The sequence below is a fragment of the Quercus lobata genome, chromosome 4 (assembly GCF_001633185.2).
Source record: "Quercus lobata isolate SW786 chromosome 4, ValleyOak3.0 Primary Assembly, whole genome shotgun sequence".
Taxonomy (NCBI): Eukaryota; Viridiplantae; Streptophyta; class Magnoliopsida; order Fagales; family Fagaceae; genus Quercus; species Quercus lobata.
In genome coordinates, this window is record NC_044907.1 from 24,425,358 (window position 1) to 24,452,820 (window position 27,463).

General features: G+C 34.5%; 1 long non-coding RNA gene and 1 pseudogene across 2 annotated transcripts; both read left to right on the top strand.

The window, feature by feature from the left end:
- Window positions 1-396: 396 nt before the first annotated feature.
- Window positions 397-2,518, top strand: LOC115986598. Of its 2 annotated transcripts, none has more exons than XR_004090800.1 (2): window positions 397-666; window positions 2,301-2,518. It is a non-coding gene; the product is annotated as an uncharacterized LOC115986598 (long non-coding RNA). The 2 variants fall into 2 exon arrangements; XR_004090799.1 differs by lacking the exon at window positions 397-666 and adding an exon at window positions 1,309-1,324.
- Window positions 2,519-3,046: 528 nt separating this feature from the next.
- On the top strand, window positions 3,047-27,095 carry LOC115984885 (annotated as a pseudogene).
- Window positions 27,096-27,463: the final 368 nt, after the last annotated feature.

The following is a 27,463-nucleotide window of genomic DNA, read 5'->3' on the forward strand; positions in this document are numbered from 1 at the left end:
AAAAAAAAAAAAAAAAGCTGTTGAGTATGCAGGAATTTACATCAAGAAAGGGCTCACTACGTGAGAATTTACACTAGATGGAACTACTTGCTATCAGAGAAATTATGTCATGGAAAATGCCACTTGAATAAATTTTCACCACCACCACCACCACCCATGCATGATAATCTACACAAAAAAGACCAACCAAAGGAATATACAGTATGAAAAAGGTGCTTAAGAGCATTCAAATTAGATTTCGGCAAGTCAACCTCAAAAAACTCACACATCAGTTTATATATCCATTGGGTAAAAGGAGATTTTTTACGGTGCTTGTGTAAATATACTTAAGCGTAGTTGTAACATCCCGTGAGTTTTTTTTTTTTTTTAAAAAAAAAAAAAAAAAAAAAAAAAAAAAAAGGGTTAAGTCAGAATTTTTGTGGACCAATATGCCCCCACCTAACCCCACTACCCATCACACAATCCTCTCCCTCTTTTCTCTCTTTGGCCGGTCACTCCCACTCTTATTCTCCTTTTCTTTTTCTTTTTCAGTCAACACAACACTCACACACACTCCTCTCCCTCACCCTCCCACCGGTACATTCCTCATCCTCACCTCTACCATTTTTTCTTGCAAATCACTAGAGAATCCTCAAGAACATCACACCTTCACATAAGTAAATTGAGGTAAAAGTTTTAATCTCTTTTGATGAGTATTATGTTCTTATTTGAGGTTATTTTACCCAAGCTTTAATGATGATTTTCATGTGATTTAAGAGCTTTGGAAATGATATTCATGTGTTATACTTATGGGTTTTGGTCTTGGTGGATGTAATTGTTGAGTGAGTTCATGCTTTTTACAATGTTAGGTATCTAGGGCTTGTTATGGTGAAAATTTAGGGGTTTTGAGGTATATCTTGTGAAATGAAATTGTAAATATAATTTTATGGTTTATTTGGAGCTAGTTAAAGATCTAAATTGGTTGTTTGAAAGGATATTGTGATTTTGGTGTCATGGGTCTCTTGATGATGTTGTGAAAACCATGTGGAAACTATTTATAAATTATTGAGGTTTTGATGTTAGAAATAATACCTTGTATGATTCATAAGTATAATGGGAGTCTATGTCTTGTAAAGTAATTGGTTGAGAAACTTTGGAGATGGAAAATATTATTTGTGAGGCTAAATCTAGGCTTGCCTAATTTAGTGCTTATTTGGTAATTCCTAATATGTAGCTAGATACAATTTCAAGTTTTGTGCTCATTGTGATAGATTTGCTTGACATTGTTTAGGTTCTAGCTAATCTCCCCTTGGAGCTTGGAGAATTAGGATTTTGCGGTTGCTAGGTAAGTAGCTTTTTAATATGTATTTTTGAAAAATAACCATATCTTATAAACATTGTTTTTGGGTCAAACACATTTTGGAAAATTAATGGTGGAACTATGTTTTTTAAAAGGTGTTGTGTTATGACCCTAGTATATATGATTATATATGAAAATGCATATTCTTATTGCATATGGGGGATTTGCATGATTTGTTAGCAAAGAAAATACTAGCATCTTTGATTAAATTCTAGAAAATGCGTATTATGGATTTATTGCATTATTTGCAAAAATATAAAGATGCTTTATCTTGGCCTATGTTATTTGGGAAGTTAATACAAAATCTCTTTGGCAAGAAATAAGTTGAAGGCATTGAGAACCTTGTGAATATCTTGGGCCCTCAAATGTTTTATGAAACTACCTAGAAGTGAAATTATGTATTTTGAATTAAAGTTATGTGAGCTCTTTATGTTCTACCCATGTGCTGTGACATGTGATTACTCGGTGAATACCTAGCTAGATACTATAGTCTGTGTGATATTAGTATCTTAGCACCCGTCTTTGTGATGGTTATGAGTTCCGGCTTTGTGTCGGCGATGAGTTCCGGCTTTGTGTCGGCAGTTTAGTTCCGGCTTTGTGTCGGCAATGAGTTCCGGCTTTGTGTCGGCGATTATAATGTGGCCTTGGGTTAGATTTTCTAGTTTGGAACGGTGTGTTATTGCTCACAGTATAGTAAGTAGTTTCATGTTGAGATATTTTCAGGAATGTATAGTATGTAATCTCATGAGAACATTTTGAGAAGCTTTGTGCTGTGTCAATTTATTCATTATTGTCATATTATTTTTGGGAAATAGTTTTGTAGAAACTATTTGGAAACTCCTGAATTAAAAGCATGATTAGTAAATTGTTACCATCATGAAACTTGCATTTCCCCACCCCCCTTTAATTATGCTACTTACTGGGCTTTGTCTCATTCCATTATTTTTTTATAACTTTTCAGAGTAGGCAACAATCTTTTGAGACAGCATTTTTGGTGGCTAATAGTAGTTAGACTAACTACTGATGGAGGCTGAATTTTTGTGTAATGGATATATTAGATGGTGTACATCTTAGTCTAGGCTTGACTCATTCTTTTGTATATTATAGTGGTTATGACTGTATTTTCCACTGTTGGGACAAGCTGTTGTTATGTAATGGTTGTTTTCAGACCTCTATTCTTTTGTGGCCTATGATCCTTGTAAATTAATGCTTAGAGCTCTGACTTACTCTGAAAGTATATTCTATGGGATGATTAGGAAAAAAAAAAAAAAAATTTTACAGGTACTTGAGACGTCTCTCTCATGTTTTGGACCCTTTGGGGTTTGGGGCGTGACAGTAGTAACTTGTTCAAAAATAATAATAATAATTCTTTGTGTTTCCCAATTGTGAAGGAAGATAATGAAAGGCAATTGCTGTGTGAAGAGACATAAACATGTAAAAAAATAAAGAAAAATCGTCATTTTAATAAAATATAGTATTTAATGAATAATCATGTGTGAGTACTTTGTAAAATAATTAATTAAATAATATTTTTTTAAATTTTTTTTATTCTAAAATAGACCGTTATTTTTGCATAAATAGATGTAAAAGTAAAATGCATTTTCATCCACTCAAAAAAAAAAAAAAAGAAGAAGAAGAAGAGTACTCTAGAGACTTGTCGTTTCTATATGACCTTATCAGCATGGCAATTCACAAAGAGAAAGAACCATGGCTCCACACAATTCTACCAAACCCGACAACCTTCAGGTCTCTCTCTCTCTCTCTCTCATACTCTTCTATAAATCATTTCTATTTCCATTTCCATGCTTTGTTTGGTTGCTGAGAAAGTATACAATAATTGAGGAGTAGGACTTTAGAAACTTCTCTTACAAGCCAAAGTCCTAGCAACTAAACAGAGTCTTAGCTGTTGAATATTATAGAAAACGTGGGGTTTTTTTTTTTTTTTTTTTTTTTTCGGGGGATAATATGGTTTAAATGATTTTTTTTATTTTTTTTATTTATCTTGATAATCACGGCGTTGGAGATGTCTTAGAGGGCATTTTGATTGTTAAGTTTGCATGTCTTCGATTCTTATATGTGTTTTTTGATTGATTGTTTGACAGGTTCTGGTTGAAGAGAAGTTGTCTGCAAGAATATTGGCATTAAACAGGCCTAAGCAATTGAATGCCCTTTCTTTTCAAATGGTATCACGCCTAACTTACTTTTTGATTATGTGTTTTTCTTGCACTATCATTTATATTATGCTTTTTAATTGAAATATATGTATCAATGTATGTATGTATATAAGTTTGGTTCTACGTAGCCTCTTTTTGGTCTGTGTACTCTAAATTGTTGTATCCTAATGCAACTCTAGAAATTTGGGGCTAACCATTCTATGACATTTCCATGTGGGAGAAGTTACGAGATTACGCTCAAGTTTAAATGGTGAATCAATAGATCATGTAGAATGCAGGGGTTAACCTGTAGAGGGGGCATCCAATTTTTTAGGAGATCAAATGGGCACCTTAAGTTTCTTATTTGAAGACACTTATGCATACAAAAGAGCACTGTTTGGCCTTAACCTTGCGTTTCTAAGTTTTGGAATGGACTCATGACATATTCTTCGAGAATTCACCACTCATCCACCGGAAAGGACATTGCCTTGTCTCCAACTGTTTCCTTAAGTTTTCTCTTTGCAAATGAGAATTTTAAATGATGGTGTCCAAAATCTTCATTCTGCTCGACAATAAGAAATTTTGCTTTAATGTTTTGAAATATTGGCAGAGATGCTTGAATAGTAAATAGAGTTTGTAAAAGTTTGACAAGTTTGAGATGTGTAATTATACAAAAATGTTTAATTTGATCCGATTTTGTTATTTTTCTGGTCCTGCTTGGGATCAACTGAAAGTTCAAATTCAACCTTACATCAACTATGTGTTTCTATTCTGGAGGTAAAACATTTAATTAGCTAGATAATTTTCATTGTAATGGCCAATTGTTGCAGCTTAATCTTTGCTATGGCTTAAGTTTCTGGTTTCCTTTCCCCTTTTTTTCTTCAATGCTATCAATTGAACTGTTATCATTCATTTGTCTTAAAGTGGTATGTAATTTTGGTTTGTACATTCTATATATTGTTGATGGGTTTCATATGGATACAGATTTGCATTTACATATAAAAACAGGATTGAGCAGTATTGTTTTAATTTAGTAGTTCTAGTTTTCTTGAGTGTAATCATAACAACACTAAGGGTATGTTTGGTTGGAATGGTAGAAAAGTGGCAGGATAGAAAATGGTGGAAGGGTGGAAAAGTGAGAGGATAGAAAATATTTTAATTTCCCTCCTTTTTGTTTGGTTGGGAGTGGAAATGTGGAGGGATGGAAAAAGTGAGTTTGTATAAATTTACTCATATACTCTTGTTAAAAAATGATGCCCTATTAAAACAAATAAGTCACCAACAACCAAAAAAAAAGCAATCACTCAAATTTATTAAAAAAAAAAATCACGTCTAAACCAAAAAAAAAAAAAAAAAAAGCATTGTCACGCCCACAACCCTAGAAAAACAAAAAAAAAAAAAAAAAAAAAGAGAAAAAAAGGAAGAGGCAACGTCCAAGAAAGCAAAAGAAAAAATAAAGCACAAAAAAAAACGCTTAAAATTGGAACTGATCGCAAGGAATAAAAAATAAAAATAAAAAACGTACAGGACGAAGCGCATGTTCCCTACCATCATTTTGGTGATAGGGCCAGGGAGAAAACACTCGAGCCCTACCATCATTTTTTCCTGTCATCATCCCAACTAAACACTTTCCAAAAAGTTTTTCCTCCTCATTTTCTCTCATCTTTTTTCCATCCTCTCTAAAATCCACTCTACCAAACACACCTTGAAGCATTGAATCACTTTAAAACTCCAAAAGAAGTGTGCTTGGGCAATATTAGTGTTAGGATAAGTGACCTTTTTACTTAACCCAGAAAAAAAGTCCTAGTGTTACACACCTTCATAAGATTCCATTACGGTTTAAATAAGAGAGTAACAATAGGGGGTAATTACTTGTTTCCATAATATAAATAGTGAAATTGCTCTGTTTTAAATTTCGGAGGGAAACTGTGACCTAACCTTAGCATAAAATGGAAAAGTGGTTTCTTTTAGTGAAACTATGTCAATGCACAAAAAAATAAATAAATAAATAAAAAGGCTAGCATAAGAATATTGTGACAATCCACTCGCCTTCTTCATCCTCAAGAAATGCAAAGAAATAAGTAAAATTGAAATTCACAACAACAATCCTGATGTATATTTGCACAAGAAATATAGCTAAAATGCATTTTGCACAATAAATGCATAAGTTGATGTGGGTGACTTTTCGGGTTGATTAGAAAAATGGGCTCTTATACCATATTGCATGAGCGGATAGGACTGTTTTAAGAAACTTGAATTGTTCATAAGTTTATTACACCTAATTGTGAAAATACTATGACAACAACAAAATGTCACATTTTCACAATACCTTTATTTTAAGTTGGGCACATCCTAGTATGATATTGTGACAAGGGACAACACCAAAATGTCATAATATTTTCACAAGAGTTTCATTTTTAGTTGTGGTTGGTCTTGGTATGATAGTTTATTAATATTTTATATTTTATTTTGACATATAACGAATTGCACCTTGACAATTGTAAAAATATTGTGACAATTTATTATGTAATATAACACTCCTCAACCAAAATACTGTATCACTGTGTAAATATTTTTTTTTAAAAAATAAAAACAGAAATGAGCTCAATTGTATATTGGTATGAATGGTGATTTGCAACCTAACCACACATAAAATATGAGTTTTTTTTTTTTTTTTTTTTTTTTTTTTTCACGTTTTCCTCACCGAACTGACTCAGCCAAAAATACTATAGACATGTCGTAGTACATCAAGTTTTGTTTTGGTCTATCACTGAAAATGAGTGAGGCTCTTGCTTTTTAGAAACAAAACACAACGTGTTACACATGTTTTGAATTATAGGCCACTTACTACAACCATGTTTAAGGACTATTCTACTGCACATGAAATTTTGGAGGCACGTAGGAATAATTCACGTGGTTGAAAAAGATCACTACCTGAGTAGTTACATTACAAAAGGCCAAAAAGGCCACTGACTATAGAGAAATTATGCCCAAAAATAGGTCACTCGCATTGGAAATTTTGGAGGCCAGTAGGAATTAATAATTCACATGGTTGAAAAAGATCACTACACTTTACATCACCATGTTCTCCAACCAAAGCATTTCATTCATCGTGTACGTCACGTTTTGGCCAAGGCTCGGCGAACTTGAACCAATGCACAGGATCAAGACTATAATAGTGACTCATCAATGCATCACTCGATCCATAGTGAGGATGCCGAGGACCTTAGGGAGGGTCCCCAATGATTATCTCAATCCAAACACATCATCCATGAAGATAGTTGCTTGGAATTGTTAGGGAGCAGGAAATGAAGCTTTTCGTACCCATGCACACGAACTTTATCATCTACATTGCCCTTAAATTCTGATTATTGTTGAACCCAGGATCACGGATGAACGTGCCCAAGCAGTCATAAACACTCTTCCATATTCTCATTCCCAAAGATTTGATCTGATAGGTTTTTCGAGTGGTATCTGGATTATGTGGAATGAGGATAGTAGGCTCATTGTGGAGATTCTCACCACCAGTGAATATTCATGCACTTGTCAAGGTACCCACCAACTCTTATAATTTTCTTCTTACGGCTATATACGCTTCACCAAATTTTAATAAACGTAAAATTTTATGTAATATTTAAAAGATTTATCACCATCTGCTAATATGCCTCGGGTCCTTTTAGGTGATTTTATTGATATGCTTGCTGAAGACGAAAAAATGGGGGGGCTTCCTATTAACAGAAATAGGTTAAATGCATTTAGAGATTGCATTAATTCTTGTGGTCTCTTATGAATTTAGGTTTTCATGGTCCTAAATTTACTTGGACCAACAAGAACCCGATTTGGCATCGAAATATTAAGGAAAGATTAGATAGAGGCTTAGGTAATACATAATGGAATATATTATTTCCTAGGTCAAAAATTCACCACCTTCCTTGTACCAAATCTGACCATTGCCCCATTTTATAAGAATCTGAACCTCCCACATATAAATTGACCAAACCTTTTAAATTTGAATAAATGTGGCTAATTGATCCTTCTTTCTCAACTTTGGTTGAGAACAGTTGGAATTCCTCGGCATTTATACCATCTCTTCCTCCCCTATTTCTAGGTTACAACATCGTCTAAAATTTTTAACTACCAATATTATTGACTGGAATAAAAAACATTTTGGCAACCTGTTTCGGAAAAAGAATCGCTTATTAGCTAGACTTAGAGGCATTCAGATAGCTTTAGCATGCAAACCTTCAGCATATCTTTATTTGGAACACTAGCTCATCCTAGATTACAATCATACACTCCATCAAGAATTCCTTTTTTGGCAACTTAAATCCCATATCACATGTTTAAACTATGGAGATGCTAATACCAAATTCTTCCACTTAAAAACTTTGTAGAATTGTAGACAGTCTCATATTACGACTCTTAAAGACTCCACTGGCTTATGGGTATCGAGAGATATGTTAATTACCCATATCAAAGATGCATTTACCAAAATTTTTACGTCCACGTCTCCTCAAAATGGAACTCTTTTCCCTTTCGTTAGATATTACCTTCAGTACAATCCCTTTATTGAACATCACCAATGGCTTTGTAGTACTCCACTACCTGAAGAAATTTACCGGAATGTTTTTTCAATCCCTCCTTTAAAAGCACCAGGTCTAGATGGATATCACGTGATTTTCTTTCAAAAAAATTGGCATATCCTATGATCTGCTATTATTCAAGCCATTTAAGAAAATTTTAAGACTATGACTATTCCTAAAGATTGGGGTGCAACAAATCTTGTCCTTTTCCCAAAATAAATCACCCGGATATAATCACACAATTTCGCCCTATGAGCTTATGCAATACCCTTTATAAATTGGTGTCTCGTATTATCCTGCAAAGGCTAAAACCTTATATCACAGAAATTATCAATCCATGCCAGGCAGGTTTTGTTCCGGGTCGCTGTTCAAGCAACAACATTATTATTTTCCAAGAAATTATCCATACGATGGTTAGAAAGTCTAGACCCAAGGGACACTTAGCTCTCAAACTTTATCTTGAAAAAGCATATGACCGGCTTGAATGGTCATTTATTTAGGAAATGCTTGAATTCTTCCAAATTCCCCCTAAACTAATTCATCTTACTATGAATATGATTTCCTCAACTCGTTTTAATATTATGTGGAATGGTACACCTTTATCAACTATTATTCCATCTAGGGGGATACGTCAGGGAGATCCTATATTCCCATACTTATTTATTCTTTGTTCTAAAAGATTATCCATCCTTCTAGAAGAGGCAGTTTGAGACAAAACTATTCATCCTGTTACATTTAAGGGACAAATTAAAATTTCCCATCTTTTCTTTGCTGATGATATCTTTCTTTTCTCAAAAGCAAAAATTATGGAGTGCCAGAATCTTAAAAACATTCTCCAAATATTTTGTAAGTGTTCTGGACAAATTATTAGCAAGCAAAAATCATGTCTTTGGTTTTCACCAAACACGTCTAGGCAAACAAAAGAACTGATAGCTGGCATATTTGACATCCCCATTGCGGCTCGACTCGGAACTTATTTAGGAACTCCTATTTTCACTACCCATCGAAAGGCATATGCTTATCAACATATAGTGGATAATATCTAGAAAAAGATCGAAGGCTGGCAAACTAAATACCTTTCTGTTATGGGTCGGGTTACTTTAATCAATTCTACCTCGGCATCTATCCCTATTCATGCCATGCAAACCACCCTTCTCTCACAAAAAATTAGTAGGCAACTGGATAAATTAAATTGCAAATTTTTACGGGGAGATACTACCAATTACAGACACTGTCATACAATACGTTGGGAAACCATCACTACTCCTAAAAATGTGAGAGACTGGGTCTAAAAACTGCATGTCATATGAATGTGTCTTTGCTTATGAATTAGGCTTGGAGGCTTAAACAGAAGTCATCCATGCTATAGGCTCAAGTCTTAAAAGCCAAATACTTTTCTCATACAAATCTATATGATAGTGGCATAAACCCTAGAGCGTCTCATATTTGGAAAGCATTACTAGTAGGAATAGGATGGCTTGAACGAGGTATGAATTGGGTATTAGGGGACAAACAAAACATTCGTATTTAGGAGGATCACTGGATACTTGGAGGGCCGCTATGAAGTTATATTCATGGCTCTTTTCTACCCATGAAGAATAGAGGTTAGTTAGTTCCTTACGGGATAATAATATTTAGAGGCTAGAAAATTTTCAATTTCCTATCCCAACACATATCGAACAACTTATACAAGGCATCCCTGTAGCCCAACTAACTAGGTTATCGGATTCCTTTGTATGGCCTCAGAATAACGGTGTTTGTTAGGTTCGATCTGCAACAAAATTTTTATACCAACAAGCTAATGTTCCTTCTACAAGAACCTAATGGAATTGGATTTGGAAACTACAATGTCCCAAAAATATTCAATTTTTTATTTGGAAATTCATACAAAACCGTTTGCCTACCCATTTACAGCTGTCATTTTCTTGTCCAGAAATAAATAACTGTTGTCCTAGGTGTAACAATCCTGAAACTACTATTCATATTTTAAGAGTTTGTCCTTAGGCTAAGAGGATATGGTATCATTCTCCAGGTATTTTACCACTATCCTTGTTTCGCCTTTCACTTCAAAACTGGCTATATACCAACGCTACATCATATTCTATTATCTTCCACTATCAACTACCTTGGAAAATTTACTTTACCTTCCTATGTTGGAACTTATGGCTGGCAAGGAATGAACGTATATTTAAAAATCAATCTTATTCTCAAAATCAGATTATACACAAAGTGGTTCAGTGTGCTACTAAATTCTTCTTTTTTGTATGCCTAGCAAAGAATATTAAAATTAAAATTCCTAGGATTATTAAATGGAACGCTCCGCCAAAACCTTTTATAAATTTAAACACTGATGGCAACTCATTAGGTAATCCTAGTTTAGGTGGTGTAGGCAAATTGTTGTGCAATAGCTTAGGAGATTGGATTTCAGGTTTTTCACTACATATGGGTATTACTTCCAATAATATCGCTGAGTTGGGTGCAGTTCACCAGGGACTTCTTCTAGCATGGAACTTGGGTTTCAAATTTATTCATCTTGAAATAGATTCTATGAGAGTTCTTTCTTGGTTAACTAATATTAATGATATCCTACCAATTATTAACCCAATATTATGTGATTGCAGGAACCTTTAAGGAGCGCGACTGGGCCGTCCAGTTGTATCACATATTCTGTGAAACTAATGGCTGCGCAAATGCTCTAGTGAAGAGGGGAAATCAGCAACAGTGTCTTTTGGAAACCTATGATACCTGTCCTTCTTTTGTATATATGGTTTTTGTATGGAATATGGAACATATAGGAACTACTAGAATGTGTAATGTAAAGGCTGTAATGCTTGCTGTTGTTTGACATTATATATAATTAAATAATACTTCCCCTTTTATCCAAAAAAAAAAAAAAGATCACTACCTAAGAAGTTACATTAGAAAAAACAAAAAAGGCCACCGCCTATAGAGAAATTATGCCAAAAAATGGCACGTCACTCACTATTGGAGAACTTACATCACTCACTGCATAATAGTTTACACTAGAAGTGATCCACTTGGCAAGTGAGATTATTTTTTTTTATTTTTTTGAGAAGAAAACATGAGTGGATTCTTATTAAGTTAAATCATCTATATTAGCCTGTAGTACATAAAAAAGTTACGGTGGAACATCTTTCATCCACACTAAAAAATTTGAAATATTAACATTATATCGAGCTAGACTATGAGCAAGTAAAAATTTTGAGATATTAACATTATATCAAGCCAGACTATGAGCAACTTTGTTACCTTACCACTTAGTATAAGAGTAACGTAATTGAGAAAAAGGTCTAGAAATAAACCTATCATCATTCAATAGGTTTGCATAAGAGGCCATAGAAGAAGCATGGTCACCCAATGCCTTAATCACCATCTCATAATCATGATTTTAAACCTAGGATCGTACAGTCTGACCTGATTAACTGGGAACCTTTCACTATTACGCTTTTTTAACCCTGGAAACCATTCTAGCTAAGAAAAGAAGGGATCCATTCAAACCACGGTTGAACCGCCTAGATTTAAAAAATGTGGACAGTTTTCACGATTCAAGTCAAAGCTATTTTTATTTTAAAAAACTAAAAACATTACAAACTCACAGCACCAAATCACCATAGTTTAAGCTTCAACCATAGATTCTGTCAAACGTTGAACTCGCATCAACGTTTCAGTTTCAGGCGAAAAATTCCTTTTGGCACTAAATGCTTTTGCGAGATTTTTTTGACCCAAAAAAAAAAAAAAAAAAAGAACATGGTGACGACGCAATGCTCTGCAAGATTTTTTGACCCAAAAAAAAAACTATAATTGTTTTTGTGAGTGAGACTGAGAAGGAGGTAGAGGAAGAGTTTTGTGAGGAGATTTGTGAAGAAGAAAAAGAGAAGAGGGTTCATAAAAAAAAATTAAATTAAAATTAAAAAAAAAAAAAAAAAGAGAAGAGGGAAAACCTGTAGAAATGTGTAGGCATTGGAAAAGTAAAACAGGCATTGGATGGATGAGAAAAATGAAAGATAGTAATATAAAAGAAAAAAAAAAAGAAAGAGATAAAGATATGGAATTATAAACAGTTGAGAGATAAATCAATCAATCAATCAAATGGTAGAGAATAAGGGAAGAAAAAAAAAACAAAAAAGGAAAAACGGATTGGACTTAGCTTTAGACAATTTAAAAAGACCCCTTCTCATGTCATTTCCTCTTCAATAGTTATCATTGATTATTATTATTTTTTATTAATTATAAAATGGGCTAAGTCCTATTGGATTATGTATAACTTATAATTGAGGATTAAAAAAAGTGGAATTCTTGATAATTTATAGGAATTTTTACCAAATAATTAAATTTATATATATGAAAATAATATATATTCTCAATGTTTTACTAATTTAATTATATTTTTATATTTTAAATAATTATTAATTTAATTATGACATCATCACAGTTCAACCTTAGATCGACTTTGGTCTGACCTCAAAAGCCTTAAACATCTCTCTTGCCAAGTTTTTTGAACCGTTTGAGTTTCAAAAGTAGGCTCAGAATCTCCTTCCAATATAGCATCTATTTTGCCAATCTCCAGAGCAACCTCCGGTGAATGAATAGTTGCAAAAAAGGCCATCCAAAATTTTTTTTTGCCACAGTCAGCCATGCATGAGAATTTAACCAAAAAAGATCAATCAAAGGAATTTAAATCATGAAATGGTTACTGAAGGAATTTACGTTTTAAGAAAAAAAAAAAAAAAACTACGATTTACAAAATTTTAAAAACTATGATTTACGTTTTAATAAAATATTTTATTTATAGGTGCTATATATCATAGAAGTCCTTACTTCTTAGCAAGACAATTGTTTTATTTGTTTTCCACATTTAAACAAAAAAAAAAAATCCCTATTGGTATTGAGGGCGATTATTTTATTTGGTGAAAAAAAAAGAAAAGAAAAAAAGAAGCATATGTCGGCATTCAATTCAATCCCAACAAGGAAATTTTTTGTGATATATTTGATTGGATAGGAATTTGATTCAATTCAGAAACCGCGTAATATATTCAAACTAGAAATTGGAAAATATCAGTATAAAAACAAATAAATTCCTATCCCAATCAAATAAAAACAATTTTTTTTTATTTTTTTTTTTCATACCAGCAAAGGAAGATACAGAGTTTATCAAATTACAAAAGACTAGGATGAACCCAAGTATGATGTAGTGGCATTCGGATTGCCATTTTTGCAGCAACATTAACAAAATCAAGGATACAATTGGGGACAACTAACAGATTACAAACAAAACCACTTTGATACAAAATATCCAAATCAGCCATCAAGGACCTCTCATGCCAAGCTGGAGTCTTAGACCTGTGAACAAGTTGGATCAGATTCTTGTTGTTTGTCAAAAAGAGAATCCTATTAAATCCGTAGTTGTTGGCTGTGATGACTGCTTCCATCAAAGCCTCCTGTACAGCCCCATTTGTTGAACTTGCATTGCTGCTAGCTACACCACACAATTTGATAACTCCTTGCATATCCTTAGCTTCATAAGCCCAAGCACTTCTATTACATCTTGAGTTTCTTACCCCTGCAATCTTGATTAGCAGCTGCCAGTGTCCTACTTCTATGTTGTGTTCAACTCTTGATCTGGAACAGCTTCTGTTTGGCTCGTAACTGATGGAGTATGCTTCTTTGTACCTGCAATACAGATTTTGAGCTGTAAGCACAACGTCCAAGGGATTTGGTTGTATTTCCTCATGAACCACTCTATTCCTATGATACCAAATTGTCCACAATGTGATGAAAATTTTCTGCATATATTCCATAAAAACCTCATCATCCAAACTATGAGACATAATTAATCCCTTTAACCATTGCTGCACAGAGATACCAAGAAGATCAGATGTGTGAACAGCTAATGGTGACCCATGCCAACAAGCTCTAGCAAAAGGGCAGATAAGGAACAAATGGGTTGTGGATTCTTCTGCAAAGTTGCAAAAAGGACAAGGACCAATATCAATGATTCCCCTATTCCTTAGAAGCTGTCTGGTGGGAAGACCCTCCTGAAAAAGCTTCCAAATAAAATTACAAATTTTTTGTGGAGTTTTTATCTTCCATATTAGCTTCCATACTTTATTATCAGCATGGGATTGGCTGTGATGATCATTATAAAGTGTCAGGTAGTCCTCTAGCAAAATATTATATGCTTTTTTAACTTCAAATTCACCACTATTAGAGTGCTTCCATAGTAACTTATCATCAACAGAATAGATCCTAGGTAGGGGAATTTGTAATATCTCCTTACATAAGGGAAAAGGATAAATATCTCTTATTAAATCTGAATTCCACTTATGAGAATGTTGGTCTATAAGGTTAGCAACTATACCAGTAGTCAAACTAGGGTGAAGTAGATTATGAGGTAGACCTTTACATCAATCTTGATGACTAAGAGGATGAAAGTTCAAATATGTGTATAAACACCCTTGAACGTTTAGACCCCCAAATTACAACTTAACCAATTCAAGCATTATGTCAAACAACTAGTGTGCGGAAAATTAACATAAGCTATAATATGGAATTGGAAAAACTATCTAAGCCAAATTAAAATCACAACCCACAGCAGATAATAAAAGGTAAAGATAAAAGAGAAGGAAGATGCAAACACAAAGACAACACGCGATGTGTTATCGAAGAGGAAACCGAAGCCCTTAGCGTAAAACCTCTCCGCCACCCTCCAAGCGGTAAACAATCCACTAGAAAATGTAGTTGGGATACATGGACAGCAATAGACCCTCCAAGCCTAATCTACCCAGTGCACCTAAGTCCTCCAAGCTTCTTGCTCCAACGAGGTTGCGCCGAACCTTTTTCTTTTCTAGCTTCCCAAATTCCGCTACTAAACCGTAGCATCAACCAATGTAGATTGGTTCCTTCCTAACTGCTTCCTAGAAATCCAAACAGCCCTCTCACAATGATGAATATGGTGAGAACAAGGTTTGGTAAAATGCCTCTCAAGGATTTGGCAATGGAGAGGAAGAGAGTTGAGAAATTTGAAGAGACTTTAATGTATAGATTGTGGGTGAATCAATCTTGTTTTTCTTTAGGGTTTCTCTCTTAAAATTCTCTCTGGAAGCTCTCTTACATTTGTGGGTAAAAGGGGTATTTATACTGGAGTGGGAGAGGAATGTAAAACGTCAGGATTTACAAAACAGGGGTGGCTCGCGGCTTGACCTCGCGACTTGACTAAGTCGCGAGATCCAGTCGCTATTTGTCCTATTTTGTCCTGTAGTGCTCCAGCTAGCATGAGTGTTCACCTTCCGGCATGCTTGGCATGTGTGCTGCATCTGGCGGCTTGCAGCCGCGAGTCACCCGCGAGGCCAAGCCGCGAGTCTCTGTTTTCTTGCACACTCTTGAGCAAACTTTACTCTATCTCACTTACTACCCTTACAACAAACCCACCTAAATACAGGGTTACTAAATGCTGAAATACAAGCAAATTTGGCACGGAATAAAGCCAATAAAATGGTTGATTAAATTCAACCTTACAGAGGAATATTGCATCCTTTTCCTACCCCCCATCTCCCTTCCTTAAGTTTAGGGTTATCAAACTTGATTATATTCCTCCAAACCCATGACTGGTGTGGTTTAGGGGAACAATCCTGTATTGACCCCCTAGGGAAGTACTTAGCCTTGAAGGTCCTTGCAAGTAATGAATTAGGGTGTTGACTAATTCTCCAATATTGTTTAGCTAACATCGCTTGGTTCATTAAATTGAATTTCTTAAGACCTAACCCACCCCAAGACTTAGGTTGACAAATCTTGTTCCAATTCATCACGTGCAACTTTCTAACCCCAAGGTCATGACCCCACCAAAAAGCACTGACTATTGAATCCATTTTTTTGCATATTGTTTCAGGTACCTTGAAACAGGAAAAGGTATATAAAGGGAGGGTTTAAAGAACAGAAGCTATAAGTGTGGTCCTTCCGGCTTGAGAAAGGAGGCTAGCTTTCCACCCTTGTAACTTAGATTGAAGCTTATCCACCAAAAACTGAAAGTTAGCCACTTTATTGCCCCTAAGCTTAAAGTTTTGTCCAAGGTATTTACTGGGATTTTGCACCAAGTTCACATTTATTGTGTAACTCATAGTTAATGCACTGTCCAGATAGGTTACAGTACCAATCTAGAATACATCTCAAATTTACTAAAGACTTATTATCATTCTTGAAGAAAAATAAGGAATCATCAGCATACAACAGATGAGTAAAAGTACAACCATTCCTACCAACCCTTACCCCATTTATTAACTTTTCCTGCTCAGCCTTTTGTAAAGACATAGATAAGACATTGGTACATAAGAGAAAAAGATAGGGAGAGAGGGGATCACCCTGTCTTAGGCCCTTAGCTGATTTGAAGGACATAGTAGTACTACCATTCACAAGAAGAGTTACACATTCCATAATCCATTTGATCCATTTATGGTCAAAGTTCATGGATATCAAAACAGCTTTCAGAAAATTCCACCTCACCCTATCATAAGCTTTTTTCATATCTATCTTTAAAGCTCCAAAACTATTTTTCCTCCCCTTTTTCTTTCTAAGGATATCCATTATCTCATGCGCAATAAGAATATTGTCAGAGATGTTTCTACCTTTTATAAAGGCATTTTGAAAGGGAGAAATGAGGCTGTCCATAAAAGGCTTAAGTCTATTAACAAGAATTTTGGATATGACCTTATAAATCACATTACATAGACTAATAGGCCTAAAATAAGATACATCATTAGGAAAAGAGATTTTTGGGATAAGGGTGATAAAAGTATGATTAAGAGGCTTGAAAAGGGACCCCGAATGAAAAAAGGCATGGATAGTATTAAACACATCAGTTTTAACAATCTCCCAATAATGTTGAAAAAAGAAAGCAGGGAGACCATCAGGGCCAGGAGCTTTTTGAGGACCCAACTGAAAAATAGTGTCCTCAATCTCAAGATTAGTTATCGGTCTATTCAATTCTAGGCATTGATTATGTGAGAGTTTAGGCAAATCCACTTTTTGGAGTTCATTAAGAATAAAACCAACATCCATCGGATCTGTATCCTCAAAAGAAGCCTTAAAATGATTAACCAATCTGTTTTCCACCTCCAAAGGATCCTCCAAAAGAATTCCATCTTCATTTTTTGTATGAACAATCCTGCTCCTAATTCTTCTTTGTCTAACCACAGTTTGAAAGTATCTAGTGTTTCTATCTCCAAACAAGGCCCAATTGTTCCTAGCCTTTTGTGTGCACATTATTTCTTCTCTATTCAAAAGCCCTTCCAATTCCTCTCTCAAGATTTTCTCTTTCCTAACATCTTCTAAAGAAACAATTGAATCTTGCATCTCTTGTAGCTCAACCAATTTCTTTTTGATTTCCAACTCCACCTTTCCAAAGACCGATTTGTTCCAACCAATAGCTTCCTTTTTGACATTAGCTAATTTATTGTTCAATTGGGCTCCCCTAGAGCCTTTAGTATGTAAATTCCATGCCTGACGAATCATATCCTTACAAGAAGGGTGGTTGATCCACATTAATTCAAATCTGAAGGGTCTTTTCCTATAGGGTAATTGCTTCTCAAAATTCAGCAAGATAGGTCCATGATCAGAATCAACTATAGGTAGATTTAGGAGAGAGTACTGAGGATAAGAGTTAACCCAATCAACACTGGCAAAAGCCCTATCTAGTCTCTCCATCACAAACCCTTCCTCCTCTCTGTTATTCATCCAAGTAAATTTCTGACCATTAGCAACTAAGTTACAAAGATGTAATTCAGAAATAACTTGCTGAAACAGGTCAGCCCCTACAATGGAACCCATGTTAAAGGAAAGTTTTTCCTCTTTATACAATATTTGATTGAAGTCCCCTATGCATAGCTAGTTCTGATGGGCCAGGCTTTTTAAATTTCTTAGTTGATGCCACACCTCTCCTCTCTTAGCATGCTCAGGGTGACCATAAATGAAAGTAATAGACAGAGGATTACCCTTAGAGTCTAACAAGTCAGCACGTATAATATTATTAGAATGAAAAACTATATGCACATTAAGACCAGGTAACCATGCTAAAAGCAACCCTCCACCCAAACCATCCCTAGGTACTTCCCAGCCATCACTAAACCCACATTTGATCCACACTTGCTTACCCTTCTCTTTAGGTAATCTAGTTTCCATTTAGAACATTAAATCAGGTTTAAGTTCTAGGGCCTTTTTCTTACATTTAAGAACTGCAGTAGGTTTGCCCAGACCTCTGCAGTTCCAACTTAAGATCTTCATGGCCCTTGGGGAAGCTGCTTAGGGCCAGCTTCCCAATGCCCAATTCCATTTCCATTAACATAATTATCAAAAGAATCATCAGAATGAGAGAAAGGAAAATCATTAGGGTTTACTGAGAGTTCAGGTGTACCTTCATTGGGGAAAAAACCACAGAGAAGCCTTTGCCTTATGTTTCTTCCCAATCTTCCAAATTCCACTCTAAACCTTTTCCTTGAGACACCAGAAGTAGTGGAGTTTGTCGGATTCAAATCCTTAATTTCCTCTTTTTGCTTCTCTGATAAAGGATATGGATCAGAATTAGCTGACCCTGGTGAAGGTGGGCCAGGGCCCGATGACATTGGGCTTAAGTTGTTTAGATTGTCCAACCCTGTGTCCAAACTCCTAGATAGACCCTGAGAAATGGACTGTGGTGCACTTGTCACTATGCCCGATTGACCCAGTTCAGTTCCTGGGTTTGTATCACTGTCCAATGGACCGTGCAAATTCTGGCCCAAACTAGAGTTACCTCTTTCAAATCTAACCATACCTCTGTTAACTCTTTGAACTAAACTGTCCACTAACTCTTCAGGTGACTCCGGAATCTATCCACGTTTCCATGCAACCCCAACCAAAACCTCTAGTCTGTCTTCATTTAACTTATCCAAATTGTATAACCTTTCAGTAACAGAATCACTCTCAGTTTCAGAAGAATCCATGTTTAAACCTCTTATTTCCTCGTTTGTAATGAAAGGACCTTCACCCCCAACCCAAGTCCACCTAAGGTCAGAGGAAACCGGGAGTTGCCAAGGAGGTCTCAACAAGAAGGTAGAATCTGTTTGTTCATTGAGACTAATGGAATTTCTGGTGTGTTGAGGTTGAGAAGACTGCAGAGCATTTTGACCACACCCTTCTGTAGAGGGAGAATTAAGGGGTGTTAAAAGGTTAACATTGGTGCCCAAATTCAGTGAGTGTATGGCAGAATTTAGGCTTGCATGAGCATTCTCTGCGTGATTGCGTGTGTGTTGGGGTGAGTTAGGTGGATCATTTGCATTAATAGAGTGTACAGGCGTATCAGGTTCATGCAAGGTCTGATTATTAACTTCAGAAGTCTGATTTTGAGATGGTACTTCATTGTTTTCAAGATTGGGAGGTTGATCATGGGAATGCATGTGAGGATTACAGTCAAGGTTACCAAACCGAATCTGAGTAGTCCATCTCCTTCTTCTGTTATGGTAAGCTCTAAGATTATTTGCAAACAGAGGCTCTAAAACATCAAATCCAAATTGTACATGATGAATTTGTTGGAGGCAACGCCTTTGCCTGTGAATCCACCTCTCAATATCATCCATGTCTTGGGTACATTGTCCTCTGCTATGCCCAATTAAACCACACCTTGTGCAAAGCTTATGAACACGCTCATATCTGCATTGAACCCAAACTCTTGAACCATCATCAAGTCTTAGCATGAAACCTGTGAGCACAGGCATCCATGGATCCATACGAACTCTAACCCTCATAAATCTGATATTCCTAGGAAGTTGATCTTCCCAATCCACTCTTTCATAGATTCCAATCAATTGTCCCATTCTCTCAGCTAACTCCGGATAGTGATATTCCAATGGAAATCCATGCAGCTGAACCCACAAGGAGACATGATTGAGTTGCAATCTACTCAAGACCAAATTTGGTCTCCACTTTTCTAGTATAAGAAGAGCTCCATCAACGGCCCATGGACCCTCTGTGCATGCATGATTTAAATCATCCAGCATCTCAAAGTGAATCAAGTAAAAGTATGAATCTCTACCTACTACAGTAACTGAACCTTTGATCCTCCATGCAGCATTAATAACTTGTTGTAAATGCCTCACTGAGAATTTTCTATAGTCAAGAATGAACCCTATTGCACACATACCCCAGAAATCACGCTGCATGTTGACTTCTTCAGGATCTGCAGCTATGATAGGTCCATACCTTGCAAAAGGGATTTCATCTCCCTCAAAAGACTGTTGATCCGACTCAGATTCTTCATCAAAAGGGTCATTGCTTATTTCTGAGCCACTGCTTTCAGTCCAGCCATATTCACGTGTGGTGAACTGGTCTTCCATCCAAAGCAACAAAACAAGACTTAAAGAGGAAAAGACAGAAAAAAGACTAAGGGCCTGTTTGGGTAAGGAATTTTCGTCACTCAATTTCCGTCACTCAATTTCCATCACTCATCACTCATCACTCATAACTCATCACTCATCACTCATTTTTTTACACTCATTTGGCAACATCATTTTTATTTTCATCACTCAATTTTTTCACACTATTCATGGACCCCACACCTGTCAGCCAATACAGTAATTTTTTTTTTTTTTAGCACCCAACTCACCGAAGCTAATATATAAAAAAAAAAAAAAAAAAAAAAAAAAAAACCAAACCGAACAGCCAACCCCAGAAAAAGAAAAAGGAAAAAAAAAGGAAAAAAAAAAAAAAAAGAACAACGCCAACCCAGAAAAAAAAAAAAAAAAAAAAAAAAAAAAAAAAAAAAAAAAAAAAAAAAAAAAAAAAAAAAAAAAAAACAAACAACAACGCCAACCCAGAAACCGAACAGCCAACCCAGGAAAAGGAAAAGAAAAAGAAAAAAAAAAAAAAAAAGAACAACGCCAACCCAAAAAAAAAAAAAAAAAAAAAAAAAAAACTGAACGGCCAACCCAGGAAAAAAAAAAAAAAAAAAAAAGTCAAAAGGTGGTCAAAAGTTGCGGCTGTGGGTCCCTCATGTGTGTTTATTTACGGAAATGCCATTGAGTTATGAGTTATGGAAACTGAAAACAGCCTTTTGTTGTTTTCAGTTTCCATAACTCAAAAATCAGAGAATTGAGTGATGGAAACAGAGTTATGGAAACAGAGTTATCGTTTGGCCAAACAACCTTTTTACTATGGATCCCACCATTTTTGAGTTATGAGTTATGGAAACAGAGAATTGAGTTATCAAAAAACTCAATCCAAACAGCCCTAAACGTTCTTTTGTGATGACTTTTCTTAGTTTTTACTCTTCAGTCTTTTGTGCAATAAAATATTTTCCAAAAGACTGACTTTGCTTATGTACTATTCTTAGCACGTGGTACAGACTGTTCTGATGGGATTCTTAACTAGTGCAGCAGGAACATCAGGATCACCAATTAGCTTAGTACGTGATACACAAATGTGTAATTTGTCATTACATTTTTTTTTTTTTTTTTTTCATGTCTTTTTATGTCTTTATAAAGAGGACCAATGTAACAGACTCATCAGAACAGCAGAGAGAGAGAGAGGCATGGATGCACTCAATTCTACTAAACCCGACGACCAGGTTGTCTCTCCAACCAGAGTCTTGCTTCACTTATCAATCTTATCTATTAATATGGTTTCACACTTTCATGTCATTTCCTTTATAATTTTTTACTAGAGGTGGCAGCGTGGCACACACATATATATTATAATACAATAAATGATTACTGTTTTTTTTTTTCTTTTTCCTTTTTTAATTTCCAAGGATAGTATAGTTGCATTGATTTTTTTTTTTTTTTTTTTTTTTGATGAATTCATGAAATAGTATGATGCAGTTTCAAATAATTTAGTTTTCAAACAAAAAAATAATTAATTAATTAATTAATTAATCGGTTTAAAATTGCTTGATTTATGATAAAAATATATATATACTATGAATAAAAGTGTACAATAATATGTTTATTTCGGTGATAATATTTTTTTAGAAAATGAATCATTTTCCAAAAAGTAGTGTTTTTTATAATACTAATTTCTCTTTTTTAGCTTGCTGTGAGATATAATTATTTTCCAAAAAATTTAGTGGAAAAGAACCTCTAAAAATAAGTTATATTTTTTATGTTGATCAAAGATAGTTTTCCTTTGACTCATTTTTTATGATGTTACCAAATATTGGAAAACTATCTTTACACAAGATTTTTCATCAAAACAATCGAAGGAGAAAGTTTAGCTACAATATCTTCACACAAGATAACCAAACGAAGGACAAATTTTGTCCTTTCTCAATATCTTGTTTATCTACAATATTGAGGAAAGACAAAGTTTAACCACAAAATTAGTTGTAGTTTTAAGTTACAGCCTTATTCAATATCTTTTCATTGTGTGTGAATTTTGACAAATTTACTATTGGATAACATCTTCTTATTATATCTTCCATATTTGCAAAATTTCTAAAAAATTAAAGATCAATAGCTATGTCATCAATAAATTGTTTAAATTGCAAGTTTTTGTAATTTAAAATTGTGCATAAAATGTATATATTTATAGATCATATAGTAAATAATATCCGATTGACACAAAATTTGACATGTATATTAAGAGCGTAAAGAATATGCAATTCAACTGTTAGATTTTCAAAATATGTAGTAATGTTTATTTTATTGAGTAAAGTTGTAGTTTTATGCTACAACTAATTTTGTAGCTAAACTTTGTTTGCCAAGGAATTATCATTAGTAGAATTATGAAAATAAGCTACCAAAAATAAACAATTCCAAAACAGACATGCTATTTGGATGCTTGAATAAATTACCTTTAAATTTGCAATAATGGCAAGAATTATCATTAGCAAAAGAACTAAGAAGATCGTGGCCAATTTATGCAGTGCAGACATCGTAAAGTGTATTGTGTTTGGTCATTTTCTGTAACTTATATATATTCCTTTCTTGTTTGACAGATTTTGGTTGAAGAGAAGTTGTCTACAAGAATATTGACATTGAATAGAACTAAGCAACTGAATGCCCTTTCATCTCAAATGGTATGACACCTAACTTATTGAATACTCTTGATGTGTTTTCTTGCATTCTCTTTCATATTATACTACCATGTTATGGTATCAAATGCCTTAGTTATCTTATGTTTTTAAATTGGTATATATAAATAAAATCAAAAGAAATGCGATGGCAGGGTGTAAAGCTATGTCTGCTATATGTGGTGTTATTTCTTTGTTCCAAAATGGCAGGACTCAATAATCTATTAAGTATAATTTCCGTAATATGGATGATTTTGTATTTCTAGTCCTTTAAGTGGATCAACCTTATTCCGTTTCTTTTGTCTTTTGAATATACATGCCCTTTTGTTACATTTTGTAATGTCAATCACAATTTTACTTGGGGAATTTTTGCCATTTCCAGATCTTGTTATGTGGTTTCTTGCATTCCATTTACCGATCATGATATTCTGCTTTGTGCAAGATAATGTTATGCATGTTGGGGATAACACACAAAATAATCAAGAAAGAGCAAAGTGAACGCAAAAGACAAACAGAAAAATAGATAACTTTGAGGCACAAAATTGTTATCCTTAGACAAGATTTACCCTCACACTATTGTTGCGAAAGAGTTATCACAAATTCGTCTCCTAGATACAACCAAATTGGTTGGGTTCTACAAACAGGAATTTTGGAGAATACCCACAGGATTTTTTTGTGTTTCTTAGAAACTGATTTTGGGAGAGAAAGGAATTAGTTATCAAGTGAACATGAACCACATTTATCCCCATAAGGTTATAATCATTTAAAAGACTCGAATGGAAAGTTTAAATGTTTCATAAAACTGTTCACAAGGCTTTAAACCTTTTCAAACGTTAAAAACAGTTACCAGAAAAATTCTGCAAAAATTCAGTTTTTATAAGTCTCAAAAGATCGAGAGAAATTGAGCACCAATCGAAAGTTCTTCTCGATCGATCGAATAGGAATCAAACATCAATTGAGAGAGGCAGAAACTCTAGATCAAATTTCTTGATCATTTCAATCAATCGAGAAAAATCTCGACCGACCGAAAATTCTTGGACTTGAATTTTCACATAGAAAATTCTAGAACTTGAATTTTCATTTTATCATCTTTGTAAGTCAATACTCTCTAATCTTAAATATCATTATTACAACCTATCCACGTATATACCTATATATACAACAATGCATACTAATATCAATATTGCAATACTTATGCATGCATGTCATAGTGCAAATGAAGTAACCAATTTGCTATAACTTTTTATCTGGAACTTGTGTTTAATGCAAAATTCTAGATTTCTCGGCTATTGGAGCTTTTCGTTGCATATGAGGAGGATTCTAATGTGAAGTTGGTAATTGTCAAGGTATGTCCATTCTTAAGAGACAATCTTCATATCTTACCTTCAAATTGCATTGGAAATAAATCAAAAAGAAAGTCATATCTTTCTGACACTTTATTTTGGCTGATCCTCGCAAATGAATGTGTGGGTACATGGCAGTGGATATTACATTTAATTTTCTTAATTCAGGTTGTGCTAATGAATCATTGTGATTGCTGTTTTGTTATGCAGGTTGTAAGGATTTTGTTGTAAAATTAACCCTTAGTTATTTATGTTGGTTCTAAATGAAAAGCGAGTTTTGTGGTGAGGTCGGAAGTTATTTTATTTTGGCTAAATAAAACAGATTATCTTCTTTAATCCTCTAAAAAAAAAGCAACCTTCTTAGGGTTGTTAACTTTTAAACTTCATCTAGTTCAATTGAAAATTTACTTAGTAAAGGCTGTTCGGAGTCTCAAGACATTTTCTTGTGCATATATGATAGATAGGCATTTTCATTTGTTTAACTAAAGTTTATAAGTAAAGAATTGGGCACGTTTTCGATTGTTTCAGCCTTGCAGAGAATGCAAACTGATTGCATGTCCTCCGTGGTCATTTTTTTAGGGAAAGGGATGAGCATTTTGCGCTGGAGCTGATGTTGCAGCAGGGATTCGGGATATTAATGAAGGTGTAGGCTCTTTTTATTACTCATTGGACCACCCTCACTGGTCCTCAACATCTAGATTATTCATGACCTACCACCACAGATAAGATTCAACTGCTATTGTGGAGTCTTTCAGTCATCTCTTCTTTACAAGATGCTCAACTTATGTGAATTTCAAGAATTTATTTTTTAAGAAGTAAAGGACATCAATGCTAATCCTGTAATACTTCCCCCCGTCCCCCCCAATATTTTTATGTATTAGGTACCTGGAGATTAGGTGCAAAATTGTATTGGACGAAGTTCACCTTAATTTACATTTTGGCAACATATCGTAAACCCCAGGTGACCCTGTTCACCATGAATTGTAAATTTTCATTATCTTTTGTTTATATTGACTTTTGACTGTGGAGGCATTCTTGGTCAAGTTAGTTTCATGAATATATTCTTTCTTACTATTAGCATGCAAATATTGTTGAAGGTTTCAATCCTTAATGGAATTGTCATGGGAGGTGGGGCAGGGGCTTCAATACATGGTAGATTCCAGGTTGCAACAGAAAATTCGGTATTTATCTCTCCTTATCTCCAGTTTTAAGTCATACAAAATTTTACTTTCTCCTAGTAGATGATTATGAATTACACACTTCCCTGAGATTTTATAGAGCAGTAATGTATTTCCATTATTTTATCCCATTCAATTGATGATGGTCAGTTTGAATGTCCAAAGCAAGGAAGTGAATATGGTTGTTTATCTCATGGTTCACTACTCTCTCCCTCCACTCCTTTTATTTTAATTGTTGCAAATGTTCTTCTTTAATTAATATGTATAGTTGCAGGTACAATAGTTGCTAAATTTGGCTAGGAACCTTGTAGTTCAACTGGCACCTCTTGGTGTTTCTAATGGAGACATTTTGAGTTCAAATAAAAATGAAAAAAGATGCTAAACTTAATTTATTACGACACTTCTTATTTTTCTTTTTTGGGTCCTAAATTAATCTTAATGCTTCCTGTATCAATAAGAAAAGAAGAAGAAGAATTGTATTGTTAAACCTGATCAAGCAAAAAATGCTGATGCTGTCCACTATCATTATTATCACTTGTGTTTTGAACTTCTTAAAAGGTTCTTAAATTTGGTTTTAGGTCTCTTCTCTTTGGCCTGCGTACACTAAATTGCTGTGTCCTAATGCAACTCCAGGCACTTGGGGCTAGCTATTCTATACCATATTTATGTGCTAGAAGTTGCCAGATGATGCTCAAGTTCAAATGGTCCTTAAATGACTTCACCTTTCCTTTGGCGGTGGCAATTAGAATTTCTTCTCGTTTTGCAGATGAGAATTTTAAATGCATTGGCAATTATGGTGCCATGTGTTCCATATGGATACATGAGTTGTATTTAATTTTCAATAGAATGACCAATTGTTGTAGCTTCATCTTTGCTATGACTTAATATGCTGATTTTCTTTCCCCTTTTCTTCTTCAATGCTATATTATTCATTTGTCTTAAAGTGGTATGTAATTTTGGTTCCGTATGGATACATGAGATGTACCTACATATAAAAAGAAGGATTGAACTGCTCTCCTTTTTCTTCTATGTGGATTTTTGCAGTATTGTTTTAATTTAGTAGTTCTAGGTTTTTTTTTTTTTTTTTTTTTTTTTTTTTGAGTTTGATCATAACAGCACTAAAGTATAAAATCACATCAAAACTTCAAAACAAGTGTGCTGGGCAATATTAGTAATAAGCAAGTGACTTCCTAGGATGGGAAGTCCTAGTGTTACACTCATTTAAAAAAAAAAAAAAAAATTGTAGATCTAGGTTTCTTGGATAACTTGCATTATGATACTGGACTTTTTGCAGGTCTTTGCAATGCCAGAAACATCTTTGGGATTCTTCCCAGAGGTGGGTGTCTCTTATTTATTGTCAAGACTCCCTGGATCCTTTGGTAATGGCAATTACATCATTGACCTATATAGTAACTCTTTGGATACCAAATCTTTCCTAGAAAGGGGATGAAGTTCATTTTCTTTTGTAGTTTGTAGGAGTTTGGATGGTATATTTCTTTAGCACTTAAATTTTCTTGAGTAGTTCAATTCCTATTTTTAGATTTTAATGTATATGACTGATTGATACTATTGCAAACTAGCAGTATTGGTGAGAGTATTATATGTGCTTGTTATCATGATATGGGACATGTGACCGATAGGGGTGCATAATCTATAGGTTAGGAGAGTCATTGGGATTAAGGTGTCAGTTTGTAAAGCTCAAGCTATCAATTCCTAGCTCAGAAATGAAGAAAAAAAAAATAAAACTGGTGACCGAAGTAGTTAAGAATAAACCAAATCTTAGAATGAACCACGGTTCTACCGAAAACAAGCCATAAT